At 40.2% G+C, this 12255-nt stretch overlaps 1 protein-coding gene across 2 annotated transcripts in view; it reads right to left on the bottom strand.

Annotated features, from left to right (window-relative positions):
* DNAJC17 (DnaJ heat shock protein family (Hsp40) member C17) overlaps positions 1–12255 on the bottom strand; it is a 968483-nt gene that overhangs the window by 367766 nt on the left and 588462 nt on the right. The gene's annotated exons all lie outside the window — the stretch shown is intronic.

The following is a 12255-nucleotide window of genomic DNA, read 5'->3' on the forward strand; positions in this document are numbered from 1 at the left end:
TAGGCCATAAAGATGTTATCTCACAGTTTTGAATGAAGCCAGAGATGCAATGTCTGCAAGAAGTACAGTTTATTAACTCCTGTAAGAAGCGTGGAAGTGTTTTATGGTTTTATGACTTCCAGGAGTTGCAGCAGATCTTAGCAAGGCTCTGTGTGTATTTAAACATTTCATTGTGGCTGGTCCTTCAGACAATATTTTAACCTTTGAGAGTACTTATATCTATTTAGTGACTCTGTGGCCACCTCTGAAAGTCTTACTGCATTGGTCAAAACACTATAATTTGTACTAATATTAATTTTACTCAGAATAATTGAGTAGCCTTGTATGAGCCTTAGAGTAGCTGGCTTTGAAGTGTCTGCTGGCAGTAACTACCTTATTATCGGGCAGAAGGGGGTATTAGCTACTAAATCTGTGCCAGCATTTCCCAGGTGTGTGTGTGTGTGTGTGTGTGTGTGTGTGTGTGTGTGTGTGTGTGTGTGTGTGTGTGTGTGTGTGTGTGTGTGTGTCTCAGCTACTTGGTGCAGGGACACGAAGCACTGGTTTCACAGAGAGGGTGCTGGAGGACTTGGCTTGGACACTCGGCTGAGGACTTAACTCTACAGCGATGCCCATGAGAAGCCTTATTGAGAACCTGGGAAAAAACAGAGAGAGAAACACGGACCTCGGTCTGAGTGTACTCCCTGTGTGCTCTTCTGTGTCCTCCCAAAGGAAATTGTGCTTGATGCAGAGAGCTTCATCTGGAAATACTGGGTGTATCCATTTTTATTCCAAGTGAACATCCCTCTCCAATGTCAGTGGTGAGGATTGAGGCTCCTTGATTACTGTGCCAGAGTGGGGACATCACAAACACATTTTTGAATGTCCTATTTTCTGCTTTAGTTAAGTGTGCTTTCCTTTCCAAAACTAAGTGCTGCAAGACACTATATCTGCAATAAAAATGGCAAAAGTCTAACACATATGCTCAAGACAGTCAAGCTTCTGCTCTTGTGCGCAATTTGCGAAAATCAGCATGCTGAGGCACACCTCCTATTGGAGGGCAGCTATAGTGGAGGTAGGAAGAGCTGCTGCAGGGGTGATGGGTGCTCCACTGGTGGAGATGCTAATGGCCCCAAAGGACCAGCAAAGCTAGCCTACTCTACCACTCAACCCTTGCCACAAGTGGATAAACTCATGGGGGATTCTCAGGCAAGAATGAGGTTTGTAGGGTTTCTCACCTTACCCTGAAATCCCCGGCTCGTGCGAACACAGAAAGAAAGGGACAAATGGGTGCAGTTATAGAAGCTGTTGAGTTCTGTCCTGAAGGGAGGAGGGGGATGCACAAAAGAAAAAATGTTAACAAATAAGCAACATTCTTCTAACAAAGGTCCAGTTACAAAGGACACAATTTCTAGTGTTCCAGTCCTTTTTCTTGCTAGATCATTAACTTTCTTTGTCAAAACATAGAGAAAATTTTAAGAACATTACAGTTTTATCAAACTTGCTTAAACACAGTTATGTAGTTATCACTTGATAGCCATGTAAGTGAACTTACTTTGTACAATTTCATGAACTAAGCAACAAGATAAAGGCAAACACACACACACATATATATATATATATATATATATATATATATACACACATACAAAAAAAACATAACAGCCTGTCAAACAGCAGGTCTTGAGGAGGTAGGAGGAAACTAGAGTACATAAAACCTACATAGTCAGAGGGAGAACGTGTAAACCACAAAATCAGTAACTGGAGGTCAAGAACAAACCCCAGAACAGGCAATGGCACAAACCAATGTACACCCTTTTAAAGGAAGAGCATGAGATATGGATTCAGAAGATGGAGAAAACAGCCCTGTTCAACTAAAGTTGAGAAAAACATGGATTATAGAAATGGGGTGACCCTGGACAACAAGCATTAAACAAATTCAGCAGTTAGGGAGGTGGATGATTCTGGAAAATAAGCAATGAACATCAGTTCAGGAGTGGGATGGGGACACCCTGGACAATCAGCATTGAACATAAATTCAGGAAATGGCAAAACTATTATTAGGAAAATGGGGGATAAGCCACAAACTGTGAACGTAAGATGTAAAAATGTTAAGAGGCTTGCAACAGAACCATTAATGGCTAGGTTCACGAACAAGAAAGGGTTATTCCTATGAGGAGGTTGTCAGCAGTGTCAGTACATTAATAATGAAAACCTTTGGAATAGACTCCCACTTCATATCAAAGAGTGCACCTCACTGGCCCTCTTCAAACGCAAACTGTACGACTGGATGGGTAAATGCAAATTCACCCTAGGGGTTCCACCTGTGTCTCTCTTGGAAAGAGGCAATAGGTGCTGATCGTGGTAACAAGGGTAAATTTGGCTAGGTTTGTAAGGGCCCTTGAGCCATTAGCCTAGCAACTTCCTATGATTCTATGAGAATTTGTTTGTATTAAAGGGAAGAGCCTGACCATACCTTTCAACTGCTATGACTTTGTCTCTCAGATTTAACCTAGCTCCTCATACAATCAGACTTGTTTATATACACATGCTTTATTAAAAACATAAACTAAGCCTATACAAAGATTCACTACTACTAGCTATATATAGTCTACTATTTAAAGAGCTTCTGCCGTGAAAGTTAAGAAAATGCATCTCTTTAGGACCACCTGCTATGATTTCTTTTTAAAGCCAGTGGTATGATTTTGAATGCTTGGAGGTTGAGAGGTATGGACTTGATTACATTACATGTGATTCAAGTTATATATGCTGCTTTACGTTCTGCTTGCTCAACTTTCCACATAGCTAAAACTGTACGGAAGTTGCACAACTGGCTGTGCAAAAGTTTTATTATGATATCTTGACAGGGAATAAGAATTTGCAAAACAGTATACAAGCATTTTCATGCTATCTTGGAAGGGGATGTAACACCCTGTATAGTCATTCAGATAGCTGCATATAACTTAAAAATGTATAATTTTTCAGTTTTACAGTCTGTACAACTAGATTTAAGAGAAGAAGACCTGGTGAATTTATTACATATGAAAGAATATTCTTGGCAGATTTTACCTGCATGCTTATTCTCAAGGAAATACATCAACTGTTAATTTTATATGTGGTCATAAGGCTAGGAAATTGAATCTTCATTTGTGATTGACTGTACTAAACAGGAGACTGGAGTTTTAACCTAAATTAGTTTTGCACTTATGCAAGAATCTGATGAAGTATTTTAGAAGCCAAAAGTGCTTACTGGGTAATATTAAAAAAAAAAAACATTTCTTTGGTTTTTCAGTGGTCATTTTTTAAACATTGTAAAACAAAACAACCAATGGAATAACACACTAGCTGAAGATAAAATCTTGTTTCATTACCAAACAAATAAAATAGGTAAGTGCTTTCACTTTTGCTTCATTAGACCATATACACAGAGAGAAGAGCATCCTTTACTTATAGGCAATCCAATTACTAAGCAACCAATCACATGCTTAGTAATTGGATTGTCTATAAGTAAAGGTTGCTCTTCTCTCTGTGTATATGGTCTGATGAAGCAAAAGTGAAAGCACTTACCTATTTTATTTGTTTGGTAATAAAACACGTTTTTATCTTCAGCTAGTGTGCTAATCCATTGGTTGTTTTGTTTTATATTTGGATTTTGCTTTTCCAATGGCATATTTATCCCAGTCTGTGCACATTTCTTCATTTTTTAAACATTGCACAAAGATTGTGGCATTGTCTGAAATCAGAAATCAAAGATGCACAAAACCATACTGAACATCAGGCTCAAAATATTAAGAAACACATTTGCTTGAAAGTGGAAGGAAATAAGTTTATCTACATTGCTCTTTAGGTTTAATTCACATTGCCCCCATTTCAGCCTTACCTCCCTCCCTCAGTCTTTCTCCATGTGCCCCCCCTGCATTACACAAGTGCCTTCAGAGATCCAGGAGGCAATTAATCCATGCTACCTTCTTTCTGTGCCTTCTTTGCCCCCACCCATCAGGATGAATGCCTTACATCTTCTTGACGTGATCTTCTGCACTCATATAAAGCTCTTCAGTCATTTCTGGTCTACACTGAACAATACTCCAGCTCCTCCTATCTCAGGTCATATCCTTTCCCTTCCAATGGCCTCTAGAACTGTAACTGGCATTAAAGTGTGGCCTCACCAATGCCTACACGAGCAGAAAGTCTATTTCATGGTTTCTGGAGGGGTCTATCCTTTGAAAATACACCCAGGTATTTTTCTTGCTACATACAATGTCCTATATATTATTCTACCTTGGGTGGTTCACCCTAGGTAAAGTCACCAAACAGAAATGTTTTTTCTGCTCTGTTGTACACAATTCCATTCCTCACAACTGATAGTTTATAGCAGGGCAGAAGTGGCTCAAGTGCAGTAGTTTACATGTGGTTAAAGTCAGATAAAAATAATACACAAAATAATCTTTTTTAAATAACACAAAAATGTAATTCCTTCTGCAAGCAGCCTGATGCCAGACAGAGAGAGAGATAGGTCTGCTTCCAATACAAGGAAGAACGTCACACTGTATGGCTTGTATAAAAACATTATTAGAGCTGCTGGGTCTGAAGCAGGAGCATCTTGAAGAAGTATGTAAGACTGCAATAAACTGTCTTCTTTAAGGAAGAAAAATCATTATCGTATTATTGCACCTGTGGTCAGCCTTTCTAGCACTTATTATTCAACTATCCCATGTATATTATATACTTGATAGAAGGTGACTCCCCCTTATCCCAAACAAGGCCTACTATTAGTTTGCAATGAAGGTACCGGATAGAGACAAAGGGATGTACTACTTTGAATACATAAAAATATACTTTCAGCTTTATTTTAGAACTACAGATGACTTGAACCAGTTGACATAATGGTTAAGGTCTTTGTCTCTCAAGCACAAGGTACAATGTTTGATCCCAACCTCTAGCCAATGCATGAATGGAGTTTGCTCACCCTGTGTCTCTGTGAGGTTGCTCCCACCTCTCAAAAATATGCAGAGTGAATCCACCTCAAACCCACCCAAGAATGGATTTGTGGGCAGCAGCACACACTCTAGATTGTGCTCTACAGGTGGAAGAGTTGTACAGATTAACCACTTTGGGCATCACCTGTGATGTGCAGTATCCTCTAGATAGAACAGCATGGATCACAGACTGTGCACTTTGTCAGGGTTAGCCACTTGGTGTAATAACTGGCTCTAGGTGTTTCGATCATGTTGAATAATGTCAACAAAAATGGACATGGGTATTTGCCAGTGAGGACCTAGCCGAGTCCGACTTATGCCAGGGATCCATGCTAATGGTGGGAGGGGTGTACATGCCTCTACTGGGCAGTGTGCCATAAAGCAGCTCTGGGTCAATAAGCTACTGGCCAGCCGGTGTCCAGTTGCCCAGCTTGGGTTACCTGGGATAGCTGTGTTAAGTGAAGGCTAGATGTAAAACCAATCAACCTGCCAAACACAAACTAAGGATTGCTCCACTCAGTGGAGGTTCACTGACAGGAAGCATCTTGGAAGTGGATGAAATGATAATAAAGAGGATGCTGAACATTCTCTTTGCATCCAAGAAGCAAGATGGAACAACAATGCAGCAAAGACACTAGGCTTTGTATCCAGAGTCTGCTACTCATGGGGAAGACAGACTAGAAATGGTGTGGAAATTGTGGGGAGGGACAGGCTTCATAAGACAGTGAGAGATGTCATCAGAATTAGTGGCACACTTGTGGCAATCAGACTCCAATGAAAGGATAGGGCACTATTCATATTCTCAGCCTATGCCCCACAGCAGGATTGTGATAGAGAGGAAAAGAGTGAATTGATGCTGACCCATGGGTAACCTGAATGCACATATCAGGAAAGACAGAATAAGATATGAGGAATGCCTGTGTGCACATGGGTGGGGTAACAAGAATAAAGAAGGAGAGGCCATTCTAGACTTCTGACTGGCAAGGGGATTGACGGTGGCCAAAACATGGTTCAGCTAGGGAGTGAGAGAGCACCAGTACATCACATACAAGGTAGACATCTTGTTAGTAAGGAAAGGGCACTGGGGAAGAATCAGTGATTGCAAAGCCATCCACCAGCATAAACCAATGAGGGTGTCACAATCAGATATGAAGCAGTAGTCAGAGAAGGCTCTAAGGTCAACAAAGACTAGGCTGAAGACCTGGAAGATAACTGGAGAGAAAGTACAAGAATTAAAGGAATTAATCAGGGCTCTAGCACCTCAGGAAGAAGAGCAAATAAGTGAGGTTGAAGAATGACAGCACCTAAAAACAGCATGTGTAAGGACTATAGAACAGATATGTGATAAGTCAGATACGAAAGCAAGGTACATAAGGAAAGCTGGTGGTGGAATGCAGAAGTAGGAATGCAGAAAAAAGTGGGAAACAGAGGCTAAGAAGGAATGCTGGTTGGTTATCAAAGAGGCTAAGAGAAGAGTTGCAATAGCAAAGAGCAAGGATCAGAGGTACCCTACCAGCTTTTGAAAAGTGACTCAGTAAATGACACAAAAAACTCTGATGAGGTTGCAAGGCAAAGACAAGATAAAGAAGACAATCAGACACCCTTCATAAAGGATGCCAGCAAAAACTTGCTCAGCAGCCCACAGAAATTCAAAGGCAGATGAAGGAGTACTTCCAGCAGCTTCTGAATGAATAAAAACCCAAGGAAGCTGCACTGACCCAGGTGCAGCCTACAATGAAAGATAAAGAGGAACCCACCTAGAAGGAACAAGAACAGCACTAAGGAAAATGACTGCTGGGGAAGCAACAGGTTCACATGAGATCAATGTTGGGTGAGACATGGGAGAAATGACTCATGAGGGTTCTCATAGCAGTATGGAGAGAAAGGCGTATCTCAGATGACTGGAGACTACGCATACTGCTATCAGTGCAATACAACAGAGGGGACATCCATAGTGTGGGAATATCAAACTTTTGTCACATTACACGAAAGTTCTTGAGAGAGTTTTTGATAAACAAATATGCAGAGTAGTAGAAAGTAAAATAAACAGTTCAGATTCAGATCAGGATGCACCACAACTGATCTGAGTTTGCAGTGAGAGAGATCGCCAACAGGAAGTTAGAGATGAGGAAAGAGTCTAACTGGGCATTCCTAGAATTGGAGAAAGCATATGATAAGGTTCCAAGAAAACTGATCTGGGCAGTCCTGCAGTGGTTTGAAGTCCCAGAAACATGAACAGAATTAGTGCAGACTATGTACAAGGACCCAGTGACACAAGTACAGTGTTCGGACGCTTATAGAGGTTTCCAGGGGGAGTGGGTGCACATCCGGGCTCAACTCTGAGTTCACTGCTATTCATACCGGTGATGGACTACATTAGCAAACAGGTTGGGGGACAGATCAACAAAGTTGCTGTATGCAGACAGTGTGGCATTACAGGCAGGCTCTGAGCAAGAACTTCAGCAAAGGATAGGGGAATGAAATGCAAAACTGAAGGCTCATGGAATTAGAAAGAGAACATATAGGACAATTATAATGGCAGCAAATGGGGGAAATCAGAAGGAGATACAAGGGAAAATAGTGGGACAGATTAACAGCTTCAAGTATCTGGCAGGACTGAATGAGGAGGTCAAAATTAAAATCAGAGGGGTTGCAGTTAGCTGGCACAGTGCGTCAGGAATAGTTTACGGCAGAATGCCAAAGAAGCTGAAAAGTAAGGTGTACAAAACAGTGGTGCAACCAATACTGCTGTATGGTACAGAAACCTGGGCAATAAAGGTACAACAGCTGAGGAAGCCAGAGGTGATGGAGATGTGGTGCCTGAGACAGGTAGTAGGATGCACACTATTGGAAAGATGAAGAAATGAGAACTTCATGGCAAAATTAGCTCCAATTGCAGAGAAAGTCAAAGAGAACATTTTACAGTGGTTTGGGTACTTGTGAAGAAAAGCAGAAGACAATTTGGTAAAGAAGATTTGGTAAGAGATAGGAAGAAGGCAAGAGAAAAATGAGTGTATCCTGTAAATAGCTGGATGGACTGTGGGAGAGAAGACCTGTGGCAACGAGGCATGACTATCAAAGAAGGTAGAAGAGTACTGAATCGTGAGAGATGGCAAAGCTGACAGCCCCCCATACCCATGTAGAAAATGGGAAAAAAGGGGCTGGTGATGATGATGAGCTGACTTCACAGGACGTATCATTCAGTTTTCCTGAATCAATATTGCTTAATATAGTGACTGAGTACGCCGAATATTCCTACTATTTTGTATGGAAGGGTACTACAACAGGCTGCAAAACTGCACTGAATAGAAAGAATTTTCTTTCTTTCCTTTTTTTAATAGTGCACACTTAAAGGGACATCATGCTTTTTTTAAAATAGTACACACTTAACAGGACATGTATTGTTTGCTTATCCTGAATATTGCAGTTGCAGTCTAGAACACAGAGGATGCAATAGGCCAACATGAACTGTACTGGGTGAGTGGACAAGGGATTAAGGGATTACACTTGAAGAAAGCGGAAAGTGTCTGTGCTATTGAGTCTGCAAAATAGTTTTATAAGCAGCCATAAACCTAGGATACTAAATGTTGGGGATGCAATTAAGTCTATCACAAAAAAAAATGGCATGTACAACAAAATCATTAGGCCAACATGTTTTTTTTACAGCCTGATTAACTTCAGTATCCAAAACATACTTACTAATATATCACCAAAGATGACAACAGACCTGTTGCAATATGGCCTACAAGATAAGGCAGTGGCCTTCTAAACCAGAGATTGTGGCTCTGAGTACCATGTGGGGCGATATAACTTTGGGGTAGGGGGTTGTTATAATGGTTAACATGTTTACCTCAGAGACACAAGGTACTGAGTTTGATTCTCACCTCTGAAAGGGAAATAGGCTTAAAATGGCCCAGAAGGGCAGTTAGCCTAGTAACTACCTATGAACCTATGAACATTACAGCAGAGTAGAAACCTCAAATAAAGCTGATCCTAGACAACTGCAAACATACTTGTGTGTGAATGCCACCTGCTGGCAAAGAGTAACTTACAAATCCATTCAAGACAGTGACGACATGGGCAAAGGCTAATATTTCAAGCAGAGACAGAAAGATGTACACGAAAAAAGATAAATCTCAGCCTGATAGCTCCCAGAAGGGCTCTACTTCCTATAAAAATAGCACATCTCTGAATAAAGGGGGTGACAGTCCATTTATATATAAATGGAATATTATACAATGAAAATTCTAGGTGGCTAAAGAAACATAACTTACAGGATTCGACCCAGAATTCTAATACAGCTAAGGGAAGACTTAAAGGTAAAGTCCTAAGGTAAAATATGAGCCTGCCAATACATGATCTACATTCTAGTTGTGTAACGCATTAGAAGACTTCAAAAAATGCAACTCTGCAATTTTATATTTTAAAATGAAAATGCTGCTTTTCTGCTTGCTTCCTCACAAGCATGCTGACAACATGTCATCATGCCCAGCACAACATGAAGATGAAATTTTACTGGCATATGTGCTTGCCTGCCACATACTTAACTGTACAGATTTTTGTCTCATATTTTTGGTCCAGTTTCCATAAAATTGTGGTTTTCCAGCAAATTAGTGGCAAATCATTAAAGACTGACATCAGAAAATAATGACAGACATTTGAGTTTCAGACTTCATATGCTTCAGAAATTTCATGCCAATGCAAAACCTGTTATTCTAACAACGTTCTAAGTTTGTAAGAGCAATATTTAAAAATTGTCCCTACTTTTGGGCAGTAATCCCACTTTTATTTATGGCTTTGTCCAGATTTCTTGCTCTCACAGGTTGAGAGGTACTGCTTGGTATAAAAAATGTCAGAATGAGGTAAAAAGAAAGAGAAAAAAAACAAACGTTTGCTTTAGAGGACTGCATGGTATAACCCTGTATGCACAAGAAATCTGGACAAAATCACAAAATAATGGGGGGGGGCAAAGGACCCCCCCAAAAAGAGGTGAAAATCTGGACAGTTGAGAGGTATGAAAAGGTGTTTTTAAAAAAGCACCCAAGGACAAACAAACTTCGTCCTCGCCACTTTGGAAACTAGTTTGTATTTGGGAAAACCGCACTAATAAGTAATAAAACATAGAAAACACTAAAAACTACATACCGAGAAGACAGAAGAGGCTCTACCCCAAGAACCACCCCATCATGTCTTGCCCTTGCCAAATGCACTGGAGCCACTGCTGCCCTGGTATAAACTATCAACACTGTGCAAGAACTGGATGGCATTCAGTTACACTTAAAATGTCTTATTTTCACATAAAATCATTACTTCATGTAAGAGTGAGACTCAGCAGCCACTGCGCACCAACAAACCTTTATAAAAGGAAGAAATTTCACAACTTTGAACATGATCTTTAAAGACACCACTGGCTACGCTTAAGTCAAAAGATAAAGAGGAACAGCACACAATCTCAAATAACCCATATCTTCACAAAAATGGGACCAATGTAGAACCACAAAAATATAATTTCATTATCATAACCTTAATGTTATGTAAAATGAAGCAACTAATACTGAAATAAATAAATGCTGAGTACATGGAAGCAGGCAGGGCACCAATAGCATGTATTCATAGTGGAAAATCATCCCATCAGATTACATTTCTTGATTGCCTGACCAAGACAGTAAAGTTCCATACAAGACAATAATACAGTAAACTGGCACACAAAATAACAAACCAGGCTTTGGCTAAATCTGACTGTGGTGCTCTGCATGACATATCCTGATAGGCAATAAACAAAGACCATAGCAAACAAAGAGCACTTCAGAGGAGGAGGGTTTTCTATACCTCTCAACTGTCTAGATTTTCACCTCTTACTTTTGGGCCTTTGCCCCCCCCCCCCCCCCCCACACACACACACACACACACATTATTTTGTGGCTTTGTACAGGTTTCTTCTGCATACAGGTTGACAGGTATTGGGGTTACACCATGTAGTACTCTAAAGGAAATGTCTGAAATCAAGGAAAGTGGATGAACCAAGGCAATGGATGTCCACTTCACACTACCTAATGCTTCTGTTCCCTTAGTATATAGTAGAAAGTCCTAGGGTCTGACCACCACACATCTGCCAATCTTACAGTGCATTTGAAATGCAAAAGTGCTTATAAAAGAATAGCATATAATAAAGTAAGGAAAAGAATAAAAAAGGCCCATGAAGAGGCCAGGAACAACACAATAGAAGCTAGTTTTAGTGGACATGGTGGTTTTGGGTTTATGTCTGCATTTTCTATCCAACTGTTTAGTTTAGCAAAAGTAGCATATATATGGTAGGTTCAGGGGAATTCTAGAAAATCTGATAGAGTGCCAATCATGTAGAAATGGTTGTTGATGATGTGCCAACAGTGTAGTCAGACTGCTGCTGCTATGCCACAAGTGTAAATTCAAAATACCTAAACTATGTTCCAAGATGGAGTTCTGTTGAAATTCTAAAGAAAATAACTGAAACACTTAGAAAAGTGGAACTGTAACTGTATGTAGAAGCAAAATTAAGTTTGAGGTTGCAGTACCTCAGAATATTCACCTACTTTAAGGTATAGTGATCTAAGAGTAAGTACATAAATAATATATACAAATAGCAAGTGTGAGGGACGTACAAGGACGAATGAAAGGGATTGTAGGGCATGAAAAGCCCCCTGAAAATGGTGTTAACAGTGAGCTTCAAAATTTGCTGAGTTTTTCTGTGAAAATTACACTCTATGTTTCCCAAGTGATGAGACACACGGTAATGGGTTTCACACTTCTGATACAAAGTCATGTCAAATGCATACTATTGCACATTTGAATTGTACACATACATGAAATAGACCAGATGGACCAAAAGATTTATTCTGAAAGCTAGAGAAAGTATGGATGCAAAAGACATATACAGAAAACATGTAATACATACAGACAAGGATGGTGGCGCTCTTGGATGCTTATTGTTTTTTTTGCACATAAGTAATAGCAAGGCTTCAAATAGCACAGTTAATACAGATATTACCCCAGCACTCGTACAACTCTTAAACTTGTTATAATGTAGTTCTAAACACTAACTGAGATCTGTCAACTCTGACCACACTACAGCTCTCAACCCCATCTTCACTGCTGCTCTTTCTCTCTTAAACAAATGCAAATAGTACAGCTGCAATGCTCATTCTGAACTTACCCTCTCCCCAAATCAGAATCTCGCCCTAACTCATCCTAGACTGTATCCCAGCCACATAAAAGCTGGTGCATTTCCCAGAGAAACCTAACCTCAACCAGGCTCTCGTATCCACTA

Source organism: Protopterus annectens, chromosome 6.part0 (genome assembly GCF_019279795.1).
Source record: "Protopterus annectens isolate FY-2018-M chromosome 6.part0, PAN1.0, whole genome shotgun sequence".
Classification (NCBI taxonomy): domain Eukaryota; kingdom Metazoa; phylum Chordata; order Ceratodontiformes; family Protopteridae; genus Protopterus; species Protopterus annectens.